We start from the raw sequence: 20475 nt of genomic DNA, 5'->3' as shown, positions 1-20475 counted from the left end.
GGGGAGACTTAAAAGGATTTTAGATAAAAGTTTCATCATGGACTTGAGGACTTGTGAGATTTCATTGCCAGTAGCATGACTACAAGTTCCAGAGACTTTTCCAGCAACACAAAGCACCATGCATTGCTGGAAGTCCCATACTGATCCTTACTTGCCCATAAATAGCACAGCATATCACCACACCCACCTGTTCTCCTGGGTAGAAAAGACTGAATTTCAGAGATGCCTGAAGGCTTCTTTTTGTGTTTTTTAAAATATTTTGTGTTCCCTTGCAATGAATGCAGAAGAAAAACTCCAAACATTTCTTAAAAAGCATTTTTATATTTATAAGCACATAAGCAAATGAGAGAGCTTGTAGAGAGAGTGCTTAGCTCCTGAAATGGAGTCATGCATCAGGTGGACTGTGACTACTAATAAGAAGCTAAAAGCAATGCACACAATAATTGAAATCAGCAAATCAAGAAAAAGGATTTGATTTAGAACTGGAAGAGTTGAACCTGCAGAGCCTTTTTATAGAGGTTCCATTACCTGTCCTCTGCATACAAAGCTGGGTGTTTTGAGGACACTGCAAGTCTACAGTCAGAAAACTCTCCTCTTGGATTACACATTCATTGCTAGGGTAACATTACTGCAGGTACAACATTTCCACTGGATTCACTATAGATATATTTTAGAAAAACAGATCTAACATTCCTCTGCATTGTACTTTTCGTAAGGGGTGCATTACTCACTCTAATGATACTGTGCTTATATCAAGCATTAAGTAACTGCTTTGAGATAAACCATGCAATCACCACTTAGAAATCAAAGATGCTCTCTACAAACACACATCTGTTTGCAATGGGTTCTCTCCTTCATTCTCCTTCCCTGAGGTCCCTCTCCTATCAGCTGGTTCATCACCAAAGCACAGAAAGTTGGTTTTGTGGGAAACATATTGATTGAATTTCTTATCTGTGAAATCAAAGTATATAATGAATCAGTCTGCAAGCAGTGCTCCCTGACAAACAGCATCCCTGCCAAACACAAGAACTGGCCAGAAATCAAATTTCTAGGTGTTACTGTTTACTAAGCAAAATCATCAGACCGTCTTTATTCCCAAGAGAGTCTATAAAGCCTCAGTTTGATTTCTATTTGATAAAAACAAGATGGTGGGGTCAGGGGAAAATAATTTAAATCTCCTAGTGTTGTTTGGGCTTACTGGCTTTTAATGGAATTTATTTCATATTATGGATTTTCATCTTTGCTCCTCATTTGATACAATACATTAGGAAACAAACGCTAGGTACTAATTTGTTCATACTGTTAAACATATTTTTAATTATCAAGTGGTCAAAAAATATTTTATCAGCTACCTTAAAAAAAGACTTCTATGTAAATGAATGCAACCAATTTGTTCAAGCCATATTCAGCTGCTCAAAGTTGTTCCATCTTTTTAGATATATAAAGGATTTTTTTTTACCATTGCTCTTATTGTTTCCTACCCTAAGCTTCTTACATGCATTAAATGTACATTTACATTTCCTAACCTGATACCACATCAAAAGAGTACAGAACAAATATTCTCCATATATTTATCTGTTGGAAACAAAATCTGAAACAGGTTGTAGCCCAGAGCCTCAAGACAACTTTGGTAGTTAAATCCCTAAGATTTCAATGAGAATCTTGGAGTTGAGTCCAGGTGATTTATAGAGGAAATATACGGTGAGGAAGCAGCTGAACTGTAGAACTGATCTACCTTAGAACTGAACTGTAGAGCAGAGCTAATCTACCTTAGATCTGTAACCATGTCCTAACCCAGGATGATCCTTTTCCTGACTATTGGATCACACTTTCTTTCCTTTAAATACCAAGTGTTAAGACTTTTTTCAGGTCTCTTTTTGCTGCTTAGAAGAGGAGTTTGAAGAGGGTCGTAACCAAAGGCAGCAGGAGGCACTGTATTTCCTGGTCTATAATTCCGGATTTGGGCCTTATGCTCTTCTGTCACAAGTGATACAAAGTAATCTTCATGATTAAGGAGCAACAGAAATATTTTAATTTTTATTTATTTGACGTATTCATGTATATCTTTGTAACCACAGAATGTCCTGATTCAGAAGGGACCCACAAGGATCATCAGCCCAAATCCTGACCCCACATGGATACCCCAACATTTCCACCCTATGCGTCCCTGAAAGCATTGTCCAAGCCCTCCTGGAGTTCTGGCAGCCTTGGGAATGTCACCATTCCTTGGGGAGCCTGCTCAGTGCCCCAACACCCTCTGGGGAAGAGCCTTTTCCTGATATCCAGCCTGGCTCTGCCCTGGCACAGCTCCAGCTGTGCCTCAGGTTCTGTCACTGGTTACCAGAGAGGAGCAGATTGGTGCTGCCCTTCCTCTTCCCCTCACCAGGATGCTGAAGACCACAATGAGGTCTCCCCTCAGTCTCCTCCAGCTGAACAGACCAAGTGCCCTCAGCTGCTCCTCACACGGCTTCCCCTCCTGACCCCACACCATCCTTGCAGCCCTCTCACCTATAAGCACATGCATTTTCTCACTAATGCCCTTTGGAACACATCTAGAAATCTTGGGACAGTGTGGAAGTTCATGGATTTGGAGGCAGTTGTCCTTTTGGGGTACAAAGTCCAAACACTAGGAATCAGGAATCAGCTGCTCAGCCCCTCCAGCAGCGTGGGCTCTCTCTGCTGTGCCAGGCTGGACACGAGCATGCAGGTGAGTAACTGGGAGGCAAAGAACACCTGCAGCATAAATCCAGTCAATTGGAGACCATGAGGATCTCAGGAACTTCAGGTTCTTTAAGCACTGTTCAGTTTCTGCTATGGCCCTCATAAGCACAGCAAGAAATAAATGCAGTTTAGTGGCTGGACTAAGGGATGCTGAAGAACTGTGTGTGCTCAACAGGCTGCTTCTCTAACAGCTCATCTCTTTGTACTGCCCCTTAATGGCAGAATCCCTCTTCATCAGCTCAAATCCCACAAAATCTTTAGTATGTGCTTAACTTTCTGAACTCTGAGCAGTCCCTCTGACTTCAACACAGCCACCCCTGGTGCAAAATTAAGTGTAGACATAAATCATTGCAGGAGCGTAGCATGGTGAATAGTTTCTCTTCAGGAAAGCATTTATTTCCTGAAGGCACTGTTTCAGTTTAAAGTTTTCACATATTTGGGTAAAACTGAGTCAGTTGGGAAGCAGAATTGAAGGACAACTAGACATGTACGAAATAGACATTACTAAATAAAATATTTTCCTCCTGGAGTGACAGACTCACAAAGGAATTCAGATGCCACAAAAATGTTTCAAAAACAAGTGTCAAAGAAATTTGTACTTTTCTATCTTAGCTCAAATGATCAGGGTAATTGTCTGGGAAGAAGAAGATTGGAGTTTAAGTTTACTCTTTGCTTGAAAGTATAATTGTGAATTTAAGTTTCCAACACCCTGAGGAAATTAAATCTTAAACAATGGACTGTGGAATTGGGAAAGGTTGCATAAGGCCAGGTTTGTGAATCCAGTCCTCTTGTGACTTTAGTGCCCACTTTGTTGAAATGCCCAAATATGTTGAAAGTTACTAATTTAAAAATAGAGGAAAAAAAAAAAAAAAAAAGGAAGAAAGAGAGGGGATAAAAATTTAAAAGTAAGAAGGAGAAGAAAACAGTGCCATATTTCCAGAGTGTTTAAAAGCAAGGTCCTGTCTCTTAGTCACATCTTGTGCTATGGCTGGAGCAAGCAATAAGAATTTTTCCCAAAGATCCAGCTATGACTGTGGTGACTCCCTAGCAGGACTTTAAGGTACTCCCAGTGTCTCAATGTTAAATATCACAGTTCTATAAAATTTTACATTCGTTGTATTGCTTGCTTGTTTCACCTGGACCTCAAGGGACAAAGAGATTTCTGTAGTTGCTTCCCTTTTCAAGCACATCAAATATTTATTTTTTTTTTTCATACTAGTCCTATTAAGCCATAAGTCTCCCCAGTTTCCCACAGATCCTCACTAAGTCATGTCGGTGTCACTGCAGAAACCCCAGCCAAGTCTCACTGATGCCAGTCAGAAAAGGGATGGAAAAAAAATTACCAAAATCCAGAATTTTTATCATTACTGGAGCTAGCAAGATGCTCCTTAGTCAAGTTGCTCATGTTGAATTGTAACTTCCTTTTCTGCATTTGCATGTTAATGTCAGTGCTTTCTTATCTGTGTAGCGTCATGCATATTGCCAGCATGGTACAAATAAACGAGCTAATGAATAAATAATGGCAATCAATAGGAACAAACATGAGATTGACTGACCTCCTCATTGTTCTCACTGAAAGAGGTGCCAAAAGTAATCAAGCATCATAAATTATAAAATGTAAGTTCAGCGTTAGAAAGTCATTGTTTCAATGTTTTGGGGATACTGTGGTGTGAATAAGGCAATGTACTGCCTACAAACATTTACCCAGGTTTGTTTTGCTTTTAGAAAATGTCCATTTCTTCTCTTGACTGAAGTAAAGAATAAGTTTTGTGGTGCAGAATGGCTTCCAAAATATTTCAAAATGGTTTCTACCAAATGAAGTGCAACTTTTGGTTTTTTTTTTTATGGTGAAATTTCTTCCTGTAAGGGCCAGTTGTGTTACTGAAAATAATTTTCATCCATTTTTAAGTCCTGAGGACTTAAGGCATGTGTGTTTGTCAACAGAGACTCTCTGCAAGAGGTGAATAGTGAAATTCTCCTATGGAAGTAGTTACTCTTGAAAAAACATTGAAATAACTGTTTTCAGCAGATGAACTACTAATTCTACTATGTGTTTTTAAGTATTCCCACTCCTCTTGAATCCTTATATCACCCCTTTCTTTGGTCCCCTTTATACAAATACACAGAGAAGCTGTGTTTTTATGTGCAGTGCTTGCCAGAAGCCAGCTCTAGCTCAGTGACAATGCTACTTCTCACAGTTTTTTTATCTCCTTCCTATCACTAATGACCCATTGGTCATTTATTTACATGCAGGGATAAATCCCACTGAGAACCACAAGAGCAGCGGATGATTTTTGCAGCGATCCAGCACAAGGGAGCCATGATGCACAGACTTACCATGACACTGAGACGTTAAAAAAACACATGAAAACAAACAAACAAATAAACAAAACCAAAAAATAAACCAACAAAACAGAAAAACCCTCAAACTATAAAAATAAAATCGGCAAGCAGAAAGCACTGTATGAATAAGGTGCCTTGGACCTCCTCTTCAGCACTGGGTGCCAAATCCTGTTTTATTAGCCAAAGAAGGCTCTAGTAGACAAAACCCAAAAGACTACAAAGGCTGATGTTGTAGCCATGTTCTCCAGCGCCATATGATAATTTACAGTCCGTTTATATTGAGATAATACCACAGGGCATTTTTTTCTAGCAGAATGCATATCTATTGTTAAGTAACTGATGACAAAGGCTGGCACATTATTAAAGGCTGGACTGAGTTCAGAATTTAAAATTCCCCTCACATTTCAAGCAATTTTCAATGTCCACAACTGTCATCCAACATTGTTTCCAAGTGGCAATTCAGTGGGAGAAAAATAGCGATCCATGTAGGGCTTCACAGTGACACATCTGTTATGTTACTTATCTTAAGTGTGAAGACAGGAATGAACCAACTTCCAGCCTCATGAATCAGAACAGAACAGAATAGAAATTAAAGGGAGAAGAGAAAGGGACAGCATCTTTGTGTGAATGTAGGTTAATGGAGTATCATGCGAAACTGCTTTTGCCAGAATTACTCTCTCTGATTGCTTCCAAGTCTACTTGTCATGATGTAAATCAGGAGGAGCTTCATTAAGTGAATTGACTCACTTTGGCCCAAACAGCTGTAAAAGAGATCTAAATGAGGCACATTTACTGCAAGGGGTCAGTTGTCTGAAGCCTTTCCATGATTAAAATGGAGGGACAAGCACCCTAACCTTTCAGATCTGAAATGTGTTTATCTTCCAAGGCATCTGCCCAACACCATATTTTTTAAAAAACCTTTCCTTCTTTACATTTCTGTATTTTGGGGTCTGCCCTTCCCACCCCTTGCCAACAGTCCCCACACATAATTTCATGGAACTTCCAAACATTTCCTGTGGAGAAAAAACCCCAAACTTTCTAAACTCTATTTTGCTTCAGGGCATCTAATCTTGAAAGTCATGTGTGCTGTTAAAAATTGGCTTTCAAATCAGGGAACGAGGCCCTTAGGGATACTTTCTTTATCTTATTTTATTTTTTTTTCCCTTCTCTTCATAAGAAGTTTCAGAGCTGCAGAGCCTCAAGCCAAAAGAAATAGTTGTACAGGCAAATTTTCTACAGAACAAGAAGCATGCTGGGGTGCTTGCTAGAGGCTATTTTACCCTCCCGCATTCACATGACTCCCACCAGGATCCACGTAGCAGATATGAAAATGAGTACATGAACTCTTGGGTGAACTTTTAGGTTGGCCCCACTTCCTCCTCTCATCTTGGCCATTTCACACAATCACAGAATAATTTGGGTTGGAAGGGATCTCAAAGATCATCTGGTTCCAATTGCCCTGCCATGGTCAGGGACACCTTCCACTGTCCCAGGTTTCTCAGAGCTCCGTTCAGCCTGATCTTGAGCACTCCCAGAGATGGGGAAGTCACAGCTGCTCTGGGCACCCTGTGCCAGTGCCTCACCACTCTCACAGGGAAGGATTTCTTCCTAATATCCAATCTAAACCCACTCTCTTTCAGTTTGAAGCCATTCCCCCTTGTCCTGTCCCTCCAGGCACTTGTAAATAGTTTCTCTCCATCTTTTTTGTCAGCTCCCTTCAGGTACTGGAAGAGCACAGTCAGGTCACCCTGAAGCTTCCCTTCTCCAGGCTGTGCTAGGATTATGATTTTCATCTAACTAGGATGGGATTTATTCAGAATGTACTGATGCTTTTTGGTAATAAAGTCATTGCAGCTCCTGATGTGGTGTAGCCTGGCACTTAATGCCACACAGATTCTTGCTGTCTTCTTCCCTCTCAGTGGGGTGGGGGAGAGATTTATGGGGGGGGGAAAAAAATCAGTAAGATTTGTGTATTTAGATAAGGGTCATTCGTTAATGTAGAGAAGGAGAGATGATGATAATAACAATAATTATGATGATGATGACATAATAATAATAGTAATAATAACAACAAAACAAAAGAAATAAAGAAAAAGTGGTTAAATTGTTCACTACCTGCCATCTCCTTACTGACACATATTCAGAAAACAGAGTTCTTCTTCAAATTACCAGATCACTACTTTTTCTTGGTGTTATATGTGATAGAGAAAAGGCTTCACTTCTGCTTGTTTTAGAATTTTCTTTTATTTTTTTTTCCCACAAAAATCTCTTTCCTACACCTTAGGACCAAAAGAGATCACTATTTTTCTCTGTCATGACCTCCTCTGGCATTGAAAATAAAGCCTTGAAATTTTGTTTTCTAGCTCTGAAATGGCAAAATTTAATTGGAGAAGATGAATGAATTCATGCTAAAAATGGCTTTTCTAAGATTCATGCACAAAGGGAAATGCCTAAATTAAGTGTTTCACAAACCAAACAGGCTGTTAGATAGAAGACTTTTACTTTGGTACTCTTATTATTTGTTGTACCTTACAGCACTGCCCCCAGTAGTGCCTTTGTAATAAAAGACAGATTCCCTTTCCCTCTCATTTCCTGACTCTGAATGATTGCACACAAAGGCTCTGTCCGTGCCAAGCTTCACACCCATGGTGAATCTTACACACTGTGTGTTTCCTCTGAAAACCATGACTGTACACAGACCAGGGCAGATGATGTCACAACTATTTGCCTTTGCCCACAAAAAGCACAACTGTACGGTTGGTGGGAAAGTTTTCCTCATGTCTTTCTGTATTATTTTTACATAGAATTCACAAGCTGTTTATTTTCCTGGTAGTTAAACCAGAGAAATTCCCTGGTTAGCAGAATTCACAGGCTTTACTGATCTGAATATTGGAAAGCAAGTATAGGGGTCAGGTGTAAGATATTTCTTTGTGTTTCCCCATCCCAATAACCCACAGGGACTGAAGATAAACTTTATTTCATACACCGATGAGCCCTGGCACAATGCAGACACATTTCTTGCCCCCAAACTGCCAGCTATCAGCACAACAACTAGGAAAATGCATTTCTTCACCTCCTGGGGTCACACTGTTTGTGTGGTGGTCTGTCCTGCATTAGTGTACCAGAGTACAAATATGCTTTTTTTTCCTGTGTGTTGATCTCTCATTTAGCTTACCTACACAGAAGGTTTTTCAAATGCTCTGAAAGGGTATTAACTTGTAGTTTCCTTACAACTCTCCACTCAGGCTGCTGAGCAATTAATTGCACACTTTCTTTTCAGAAACTCAAACGAGGACTCCAAGGACTAAATCAACCTAAGGTGCAGAAATTTGTTCTACCACAGCTAATTATCCAATGAAAACTCTCAGTTCAGCAATATATCTGAAAACAGAGTGCTTATACAGCCAACCTAGCATTTCAGTCTATTTATAATATAAAGCTTCACTATAGCCAACCTTGTTAATAGGTTTTTATAGTATATAACATGAAGTTTTGCTCTTTAATTACTTCTTTAATCTTTGCTGGTCTTGTTCCTGAGAACAAGTTTCACTCCTGCTTTTTACAGGATAAACAGATTCCAGGAATGCATCAGACTGCCACAGGGGTCAGAGAATGCATTTATTGAACACCACTCTATTTCAGCCTAAATACTGACTGATCTGGTTTTGTTTAGTGGAAGTGTAATTAATATAACTAATTAATGGCTGACCACCCAAATTTTATTTTATTTTTGGCAGAGTGTTGATACATGTCCTCATTTGTTTCATGCGGTTCTTCTTCCACCTGGACAGGTCAGCTGTTTGGAGGATTGTTAAATCCCTATATGTTAATATGAAAATTATGCTAAATAATGCTAAATATATGTTAACATAGGGATTTTATTAAATTTTTAAAACATACTTATCCTGCCCACTTGTGTTGTCAGATGGGTCATAAGACTACAGCATTTATTTTATTTTATTACACTTTCAAACCGTAGACGGCGGTCCAGGTGACACTGACTCCTGTAACAAACTTACATGAGGTTCTCAAAGATAAGATATTTTCTCTACAGTCTTGCAGTATGACAGGGACACAGCTGATTTCACAATGACATGACCTGTTCCCAACTTCTGATAAGTCATGGAGAAACAAATCTACTTTTTCTGGATACCTTTCATAACCGGTTTGAGATTCTGGGTAATGGGAGAATGAGGCCTTGTTGCATTTACAGACCTTCCAAAAAATAAAGAACTCTTTAATTTACCATATATCTCCAAATCATCATTAGCAGAAGACAAACATCAAAGGAAAAAGGGACATTTACTAAATTTTTGACATTTGATTCTGAAACAGATACTCTGAGTGACATCTTTGCTCCCTCCATCTCAGCTTCCATTTTCAAGCAAAGGGTACATGAATTGACTTGTGGAAGGGGGTTCTGATCTGTAGAGATACCCTCTAGCAGGCTGAACTTCTCCTTGGGACTCAAACATTCTCCTCATCCAGGAGGATTTCTCAGGGCTACAGAAATGCCAACAACCCTTGAGTGCAGCTAATTAGAGAAATCCCCTTGCCTGCAACACAATTATTGGAAACTCAGTCACCCACTGGAAGGAAAGAAGGTTTTTCTTGCCAGAAAGTCAAATCATTCGTGCATAACTTTTGTTTTCTCAAAATCTCTATTTCGTATACAATGATGCTTGACCTGTATTCATGCATGCAAGAGAGAATTCATGCGTGTGGTTAGCTCTTAATTCTTGGACTTGGTTCCTGGACTCAGCTGTAGCTGGATAAGGATTTGAGAGTTTGCTGGAGTGCTGACACTCCATCTTGTTTTGACCAATGTCTGCCTGTTGTAAAGTCACTGTGCAGCACTGGAAACTCACTGGTTGGTCACCAAAGGCACGTGGACCACATCAGTTCACCACATTGGACTGGATTAGGATTTAGAGTAGTGCATGGTCACCACACGGGTTTTCTGGAAACTGCTGAACTTCACAGGAAAAGAAGAGTTGTGAAGAAGTAGTAAGAAGTTCTTATTAAAAGTGGCATGTGATGGATCAGCGGGTGGATGGATGGATGGATGGATGGATGGATGGATGGATGGATGGATGGATGGAAGGACTCAGAAGGAAAGTAGTGACACCCATCCATAAGAAACTGTGGACTTATACCGAAGAGCTATTGATTATAACTAAGAAAACAAGATCAAGAAAATGAGTCCAAGGAAATAAAAGCAGAAATATTATTATAGAAATATAATTGCATATAAAACAAAAGTTTATATCAGTAGTAGATGGATGGATTGGTTTGATAGCAGCGAAGACAAAATCTGCTAAACCATGAGTACTACTAGACCACATTTACTAATGCAATGATTCTGTAGTGGTATTCCTGTGACCACAAATCCACAAGAGTTCTGGAAGCGTATGGCAGATGGTCTGTACAACTGCACTGAAGAATAAAACATATTGTATTTATCTCAAACAGCTGTACAGGTTGCCAGTGATCAGATTATTTAAATTGCTGGGACTAACTGAGGTCATGAATGATTTGTATGTTTGTTCAAATCAGTTTTTTAATTCAGAGTGGCCTCTCATCCAGAATGAATGGTGGTCATCAATACTTTGTGTAGGTACTTTTATTCTTAGAAATTGTTTGCAACCCAGTATTGATTTTTGAAAATTGATTTATTTATATCCAGTCACTAAGCAGCTTTGACCAACAGTTTCTGAAGTATGAGGCACTCATGAAAGGCATCTGCTCACTACAAACTGTACATTATGTGTCATGTTTTACCTCAATCCTACAGTACTGTCCCCAGACTGGTCAGTATAAATGCAATTAGTGACTGGATGGTTAAAGCATAAAGACCCCTTTTGAATCATGAATGACATATAAATATTCAGAAAAGCTTCTTTTGGGGAGCACAAGGGACCTGAAAACAGACTCAGAACAGACTGTGGTCATTCATATACTCATGAATAATGTTACGAGACCTCAGAGGAGCAGAGGAGTATATCCACATACTAATATGTGCCTAACCTCATTTTATTATTCCAAGGGCTCTAATCTAACTCAGAGGGAGATCATTTACATGAAAGAGTCATTAGATAAACTGCATAAATAACCTTTGAAAGAGTTGAACACACAGATCTACCTCCTTCCTAAAGCCAGCATCTGACACGGTAGATTTGAGAGCTCTACAGTCAATTGATGTCTCTTTCAGACTCAAAAAAAAAAAAAAGTCTTGAATCATTTTCTCATCAGCTTCACCATTTCCACCAAAAAAAAAAGTGCTAAATTTAATGTAGTGTAATCTGGTGTCTGCTGAGCTCCCTGTGGGAGCCACAAGGTCTATTTTGAATCTGTTAAGGTAAACATGGAGTCAGAACTAGGCTTCACATGGAGCCCTGTGATCCAACAAGTATGACTACTAGCTTAATTTAAAAAGGATGTGCAATATCAGTAGCTTTTCCTGCTTTACCTACCTTGCAAAGAAAGGACTCTTGTGTTATAAGACATTACTGTATTTTAGAACACCTGCAGGAAAAGAAAATTAGATACAGGGAAGACTGTGGGGTTTTCTTCCTGAAGAAGTCAGTGATGGAGTTCACACTTACTCAATATTAGCTGGCAGTTCTGATAATATTTTCAGAGTTGAAATTTTGAGTCTGTTCTGAGGAAAGGAACTACTCAGTATGATTGAGAAGGTTCTATCAAAACAAAGTTATACAGTCAGGGATACAGTCAGCATTCAGCTGACTGCAAATCATGTCTAGATACCTGTGAAAAATGTCAGTGCACAGAAGCAAATCTTTAAAAATCAGAGTCCTGCCAAGAGGAGGCAATTGAGATCCATAAGATGCAGTCATCTGTTGAGTCGCTTCCAAAGGTTCTCTTTGTCTTACCAGAGGCAATTGAGGGTTTAATGTTAACCTTCTTATCAAATCGTGAAATATTAATTTAAAAAAAACCTAAACAAACCAACAACCAACAAACCCAACACACATGACAGCACTTTTGGGGCCAAGCTTCGCAATGGTTGTGATGATAAGATCATGATAAGGATATCTAGAAAAGAAATAATCTAAACCAATGAGATTAAGCAGAGTGAGATCACCCATTGATGAATGTATCCCACAACTGAGAACAATATAGTGGGATTAATGACAAGGATTTTTGAATCATAATAAGATGTGGGCTGATGCCTGAGAAAAAGTTCAGTGCTTGTAATAACAGCAGTAAGTCCCACATGTAAAACCAATACAGTAAATCTTAATTGGCAAAATGCCTTCTGGTAAAGAGATGCCTTTGCTATTGTTTTATGGAGAAGTTCTACAGGATTTAACAGAAAACTGCAGTCTTTCAGTATTATTTCTTTTTCATGACCAGATCATCTAAATGAAATGGAAAGTCTGTACCCATGGCAAAACTTTTTTTAAAGCTGAAACATCCTCCCAAGTCACCTTACGTGCTACTGGAGGCCATTGGACAGACTCTATCTTTGCTTGATGAGACTGCCACAAACCATCACCTGGGGATGTTTCCAAGAGAAATTCCTTGGGGAACACCTAAAGGCTGTGTGATGCAGGGAAATCCAGTGTGATCAGCACTGTGGTGGTCTCAGGGTACAATTCTCTCACCTAGACATGAGCTGGTTGCTCTAGGTCCTCTCTGTGGCTTGTGAAGAGGAACAGGGTGTGCTGTAGAAGTTCATTTAGCCAATATCAGAAGATACTGATTTAGGATGGTATAGTTTGTCTTTAAAAACATTTGTCTTTTCTACCAAAGAGTGTAAACAGAGGGGCTAATTCAAGTAGCCAAATGTATTTATTCAGGTGATAATGATGGATTGTTCTGTGACTTGCCTCTTTTTCTCCAATATATAAGGTAAACTTGATCAATGTGATTAATGTTGTTACTGAAACCAGAAAGATACAATGGAAAAAAACTCCATTTTTTTAAAAAAACACAATTTTTTTAAAACCAAATTTTAGGTTTCTGATTGTGAAATCTGTGAAATGAGACAATCTCACAAAAGCTCCTTATCTGATAAAAAGAAAGACACCATTTTCCTCCAGGAAAAGAACAACTAAAAAAAAAAAAAATATAACACTAACAAAATCTTATTTGACAGCTGAACTCAGAGAGATCCAGTAACATAATTGTCCTGTTTTATTAATGGCTAAACACAGATGTCAAAAGATGACATGGGGAGCACTGTGAAATTATTGGTAATAATTTTCAGAAAGTTCTTCTATAGGGACTCATCACTTAGAAGAGCAGCAACGTGAAATATAACTGCATCCTCTCCAAAGCAGGATTGGAGAATCCTAAAATATTTGGTTTTAATGGAATTCATTTAACAAAAAAGCACAGTAACAAGCAATCAGTAAGTGCATACAGCTACATAGACAGCAAAAGGCAAAAAAAAATCTTGGCATGTATGTGCTTTGAAGTTTTCTACATAACTAGTTTTTCATAAAGAGAGGCCACACAGGCTCTATTGAACCCAAATGACGTATCTAAAACAGCTCATGTACAGAGAGCTTTCAGGGAATGTGTTTTGTTCTTGTCAATATCATATTTATGTTTATGTTCCTTACATATACTTAAAAGTCCATATCTCTTTTCATTGCCTTTTCTTGATTTAGACCAAACACAGTTCTTCAAATAATTAATGTCTTTACAGCTCAGAAATCCTGTATACATACTTGCATCTGAATTTCAGCTTAATCATATCTAAAATAATCTTATTAAGAATACTAAAGTATTTGCTGACTCTATAATCCATTAACTTTTTATGGTATGTAAACACTTCATGTTTTACTGACATATTCAGAAAATATGTACAGAGGGACAAACTAGGTATGGGAGCAAGGGAGTTATCCTAATTTGTAATTTCCTGTTATTGTAAATTATACCTTTCCTGCATTTTTATGGACTCCTTCTATCTTGAAAAGTTACTACACTGCTTTTCTGTTAACTTATGCATCTTCAATGTTGTAAAAACTACCTTAAAAGTCAATAAAAAATACAATGGCACAAGGTCAATCAACACAAAGGAGGAATCTCTTCTGAGCAAACAGGCTAGAACACAACTGCAGCATGTTTTGATTGATTGAAGATATGAATCAGAAAATTAAAAGTTTGAGGGTTTTTTCATCCAGTCTTAGTTATTACCAGCAGCTTAATTTATAGAGTTACTTTGATGTTATCTCTAGTCCTGTAAAGAGGCTGCCAGTGCAAGGAGTGATACTGCCTGGTATTGCAGGGGATACCCAGGATTATCCTAAATGCAGAACAACTGAACATATTTTGCCACAAAATAAATCCACTTCTATTTATGAGGAAACATAGGTAAGAATGTGGGGTTTTGTTTGTTTGTTTGATTTTTTTGTTTGTTTTGTTTTGGTTCTGGTTTTGTTCTCTGTTCGTTTGTCCATTTTTTGTTGTTATTGTTTTGGGTTTTTTTTAACTTTTATTTTTAATTTGGTGGGTTTTTTTTTTGTTTTTTGGGGATTTGTTTGTTTGTTTGTCATGTGTTTTTAATGTGTTTTTTTGTTTGTTGGGCCAGAGCTTCTAAATTTTGACAATCTTTCTTGGTTTTTTTTTTGTCTCTGCATTTGTGTGACCACTTCACGGACCCAGTCTAGATTACATTTGACCTGTCAACCAAATAACTCACAGTCAGCTGTACTGATTTCAGCCCCTATTGTAAATTCACATTTGAAGGGGGAATTTGATAGGGAAGGTAGAATTTTGAAAATAAAGTTCCTCACAGGGCCATCAGAATGGATTGGAAGCTGAGCAGAGAGGAAGTCATCATCTCTGTGGTGGGGACGTCAAAGACTAGAGATTGGAAACTTTCAAGGCCAGTGTGGGTGTTTGTTTTTTCTTTTCTATTGGATTTTGTTATATATATCTGGGAACAAACAAAGTATTTTCTACAAGAATCCAGAATCCAATTTATCATATGGCAATTTGATTCTAAGCTCATCTTAACACACAGCAGAAAAATAAGCAATCATAAACTCTATCATCATAAATAAAAGCATTATTGAGCTCAAGCAGTGAAAACCAATCAATAGGGGACACTCATCCCCAGTGAAAGCAGCTGCTAATGCTCTGTGGTTCCTGGTGGATACTCTGTCATTGTGTTTTAAAACCACAAGGAATTCCCTGTGTCATCAGCAATGACCACTTTATTGCTGGTGGATTAGGAAATTGGGAGGACTAAGGGTGCATATGAAATCCAGGGGCTGATTCATTTAGCCCTTCTTCCAGTGTGGGAGATGACACGGATTTCTTGTGGATTTGGACAGGTTCAGAGAAATTTGGACCTTCCTGCAATTACGGCATACACACGATGCACAGAGAGAATGGTGAAGCTTGTTCTTCTGAATACAAGAAGAAAATTAATAGCTGATTATCAGTGAAAAAATAAATATTGATCTGACTAGCAGTCACATTTTTATATTTCTATTCTTCTGGTTGTTTCAGTGAAAACTTGAAACCCCAAGGAAAATTTTTCTAATTTTTCCAGAAGTGTTACACTTCTTAACATTAACTAGATTGAGTATACCCTTTTTTAAAGAGCATATTTTTCTCTTTCAAAGTAGCTCTATTCATTTTTCGTGAGACAAGCTTTTTTGAATGTGAAGGGTTCCAACTTGAATAAATTTCTCTATATTTAAAAAAGCTATTTCATTCAGCTTGAAACCCAATATAACACCCTCAACACCCTCACCCCCAGTATTTTCTATAGAATGAAATATTTTTAATGAATACGAAGTTTCAGCAAACAGAATAATATATACAATAATTGTGCATTTCTACTATTTGTCCCATGATGAATATTATGCTGACTACTATCAGATGCATTAAATCAGGCTCATTTAGTCCAAAAGTGATCAAACTTCATTTAAACAATGGAATTCCTTTTGAAAATATTAGAGGGGAGAAGAACAACAAATTCAAATCATTCATTTCTCTCTCGCTTAATGAATTATTGATTTGTGCTTCCCTTTTGAATGATAGTGCTCTGATGTGATAAACATTGATTTTAATCTTTATACAAATATTGTATATCATCAGCATGTTATGGCAACAGAATAATACATACTCAAATAGAGCTGAAGGGATGGAATGCCATGAAAAACTCACTATGAGCTGCCACAGCTGTGTGTATATATGTGTGAGGGTGCACATGTAAAATAGCAACTGGATTTGAAAGTAATAAATAAATAAATGAAAATGTAATAAATAAGTAATAAATGAAATCCGTGGGGTGGGGGGGAGTGTGATAATGATGCCGAGTTATAGAAAGTTTACATTTGGGTTAACACTGAACAGACAACCTTGGAAATGAAAAATAATTACTTTGTACTACTAGTAATTCCTCTAACTTGACATTTCCTGCAATCACGAGTGCAGAGCTGTCACAGGTTTAAAGGGAGAGCTCTCTCACTCCCTGCTTGTGTTCAGCAGTTTCGCTTCGTGCTCAGCTATTCACACCAACGAGAGCTACACAGTCAAAAGACAAAAGAAAAGTGCTGAGAGCGGTAAACACATAGATAATCCTGTCCACCAAACAATTTTGCATTTCCTTTATGCACCATTTATTTCAGACAAAAACGCGGCTCAGAGATTTACGTCAAAGTGATTTCCACAGCTCAGCTGCTCAGGTCTGGGGACATGATTGAAGCGCTGAGCTGCACTTTCCTGGGGACCATTGCATCCCCACTGTCCTGCCCTGCTCCTCCTCAGGCAAGTTAATTTCTGGCATCCACTGGGTGGTTTTTGGCAGCCTGGATGAGGAGAAGGATCCTGTGACTACTGAGAGATGAAGGGACAAATCTCTTTCTGTTTTCCCTTGGAGAGCAGTGGATCCCCAGCTCTGGCTGTTCCTCCTGCCACACTCAAGATGGGTGGGCTGGGAGGATGTTCCACCATTCTTCTCCTGAGCTCTCTGCAATGTAGGGGGAGCATCCCCCTCACATCTGTGAGATGTTTGTGCTTGGGGCACACAGAAGTGCAAAACATTCAGTTTTTTTATTAGACAACCCAAAACATCCATAGCTCAATGGAAAACATTCACACAAAAACCTTCCAATGAGTATGGCTGCACTGGGACAACGAGTGTTCGTGCTATCATACACTTTCACAGTGAATTAGTCTTGCAACTAATGATCTATAACTATTACCCACCAGGGCAGCATTGAGATTTTTTTTCCTACAAGGCTACAAAGGGTGAGATTGAAATCAGCATTCAGGGACTAACCAGTTCCAAACATGCAATCCCATCTCAACAGATTGCAAAGTGGGACCAGGGAGACATAGAAGCTGAGCTTTTTCTCTCTGTCACATGGTACTGTCATTTATCCTGCTGTATGACAACAGAAGGATACGGTTCCTCAGGATGAGAAACAATCCGGCTTCCCTGTGACCACTCTCAAAGGCAACATGGGAGATTTTATTATAAAATCCTGGTTTAACTGAGTATCTGTAGGTAGAAGCTGCAGTAGGGTAAGTCAGGCTAGGTAAGGTGTGCAAATAAACATGTCCAAATTAACTTGTAAACAATATATGTAACTTTTTCTTTTCCCTGTGCACATTTTGTGTATGGCTCTGCTCTTATAAAGTGTCTCTCAATGGACTCAATAGAATAAGACTCCCCTGAAAATTTTTGCATGAGACAGTTCCCAAGGAGTAGGTGGCTAAGTCAGAGCTGCCTTTTGCTTCTTCTAGCCTCAACAGAATCAGGCATCTTTTTTCTATCACTCAATAAAAAATTAGTTCCCCCTTCCCAGAAAATGGTCCTAGTATTAATTCAGAGAATGAAACACTTTTTTGTGGTTATCAGTAAAAAACCCCAAACAGCCCATTTAAAACCTATTAGCAAGCATAAGAGGGCAAAATAAGGCATAATTAATGTAATATTTTTTTTCCCTTTCCACATATTTAACAGTGTTTTGGAACACGATCCATAACATACACAGCTCTGATTGTAAGGAGTTAGATCAACATCCTGCTCCAATGTTCTTACATATGGAGTGGGAAAATGAAACTTGAACCTTCAGTTTACAAGGAGCTGGAGAAAAAAAATAGATCACAGGGTTGAAAACTTGCAATTGTTATGGCATTTGCATTATGACAAATTTAAAACTGGTATTCTGGGTTATGGACAGTGCTATAAAGCTGGTATTCTACGCTGTGTATTGCAAGCTCATTTAAAATGTACTCTACCACGACATGATGAGAACACAAATTATAATTAGGAAAGTAACCCAAGCAGAAAATTAGTCTGGAAGACTGGTCTGAATGTGCTCCTGCAGACAAAGCCATCCTGTGTCCTAACTTTACTGTCTCAGTGTGGGGAGAGATTGATGCAGAAGATAAAGAGAGATATGGCTTTCCGGGAGGGGGAGAAAAATAAAAGGCTTTGCAAGTATGATCCATGGTGATTCAGTTGTGCAAACACACACAAAGAGAAGCCCCAGCAGATCCCATCTTTGCAGTTACCCAGAGCTCAGGCTGCCACAGCTGCACTGGACAGGTCTGTACCTGGGGTTTTGTTACCAGAATCCCATTCATAGGCAAAACCCCACATTTATCAGCACAGATAAGGTCTGCTGACCCCATCCTGAACCCAGAGTCTACTTGCACAAGTAAATGTACCTAACGTTTGTAACCAACAAAGGGTTAGCTGTAAAGGTAATGATCTGATAAAAAAAAAAAAAAAAACATGGTACAAAATTACATTATGAAACAAAAGGACTCACAACCCCCTACTGTAACCCCCCCCTCCCCTGAAAAAAAGTGAAAGTGTCAAAAGTTTTTGTTACTGCTAAGTAATAAACCATATAAATAATTTTGAAAAACTTATAGACAAACAAGATACATATCTGGAAACATTTGCGTTTGAAGTTTTCTGTAAATATTTTGTGGGGTTTAGAAGCCAAATGGTTCTCCACAAATCAGTTGGTAATTCTGTACCTTTTCTAGATGGACTGGAACAAATCCACTCTTTGGAAAATTGTATCTACCTTACAGACCTGTCTTCTTCTGGAAAGGGGATCTGTATGCTAGACACTGGTTACACTGCACTCGAAGGAAAGGTTCATAATTTTCTATTAAATCTTTCTTGGTATTTTCTGTGAGTGAGTTTTCTTGAAGTAACTGTTGCTACTTCATTTTAAGGGCACCCATGACTTCCCTGTACTTTACAGGACTTAGCAGATTTATCCTTGTTTAAGAAAAGACCAAAAGGAAAGCAAAAAAATCTACTGAGGCAAGGAGCCAGATAAATAGCTGCCATTAGAAAAAAACTGAGAAACTAAACAAAACAAGAGGAACAGAGATTGTAATTGAGAGCAAAAAAACACTCTTAGGGAAGAATTTCCCACCTGATTTTTGTGGGACAGAAATTACTTGATACTTGAGACAGCATTTAAAGACATGAAAATTCAACCCAACCCAGACTTAGATTCAAATCCATCACCTCGACTCTGAAAAAACTCAGATTATCCACAGCATCTCCTGATGGTCACTGGGGCTCTGCCACATTTATCTAATCAGTACGTTTTCTTTAATCTCATACTTACCAGTCGGAAAATCTCACTTCAATGGTGGAATGGTGCGAAGATTCAGTCCCGGTTTGGTGAAAATGATAAGAAATCCAAAGCAGGAAAAAGCTCCAGGAGGAGTTTCTTGGACCTGAATGAAAGAGCAGATTGATTAATTTGGTTAGTTTTTCCTCTCATTTAAAGGCTGTGATGAATTTAAGTTTACTCATTTCACACTATTTCATATGTAAAATTAAAAAAATTTTCTCTGCATCCCATATGTCCAAGAGCTCAGGAAAAGGGAATTATGACTTCACATACAATGCATGGTCTGAAATAGGGTGTGTATGAGTTTAGTGTGTATTTGAATGTGCTCCTGGTCAGAATATTTCCCAGGAGCAATGTTTAATACAGGCTTCAATAATGTGTTTCTGTTCATTTGGGTGTGATTTAAAACCATGTCTGGAGTAAGCAAGTGTTTATTAACTGCTGTTCAGGGCACCGATATTTCCTGAATTGGGCTGTAGAAGAAACCAGAATTTTCCAAAATCAAAAGCAAAAGTCAAAGTAATTGATTCTATTTGAAAAGCAAATAAATACACCTGAGGTCAAAGCTCCTCCTTTAAACTTCATCACTGGGGTATGTGTTGTAAATTTGCAGTGCCCATTTTGAAAATTTTTCGGCATAGTATAGTTTTGGGGGTTTTTTTTGTATTCAAAATGTGAAAAACATTTATAGAAGGAGAGCTCCTCTATAACGAAAAAATCGGAAAAAGGATATAAATTCATATTTATTGCTTGTCAGGGCCCTCATATTTGATTTAGTTTTAATGAAAAGAAATACACATACATCAAAAAG

General features: G+C 38.4%; 1 protein-coding gene across 1 annotated transcript in view; it reads right to left on the bottom strand.

Annotated features, from left to right (window-relative positions):
• The window catches only part of LOC148184538 (urea transporter 2-like), a 307863-nt gene extending 288102 nt beyond the window's left edge, over positions 1–19761 (bottom strand). The window contains exon 1 of the mRNA XM_088054095.1: positions 19656–19761. The gene's annotated coding sequence lies outside the window, so the exon portion shown is untranslated. The remainder of the gene's footprint in view (positions 1–19655) is intronic.
• Between the last annotated feature and the right edge of the window lie 714 nt (positions 19762–20475).

Source organism: Pseudopodoces humilis, chromosome 4 (assembly GCF_049639895.1).
Source record: "Pseudopodoces humilis isolate 2021_Gansu_Grassland_sample_001 chromosome 4, ASM4963989v1, whole genome shotgun sequence".
In the NCBI taxonomy this organism is placed as follows: Eukaryota; Metazoa; Chordata; class Aves; order Passeriformes; family Paridae; genus Pseudopodoces; species Pseudopodoces humilis.
This window is presented reverse-complemented; position numbering and strand designations above follow the sequence as displayed.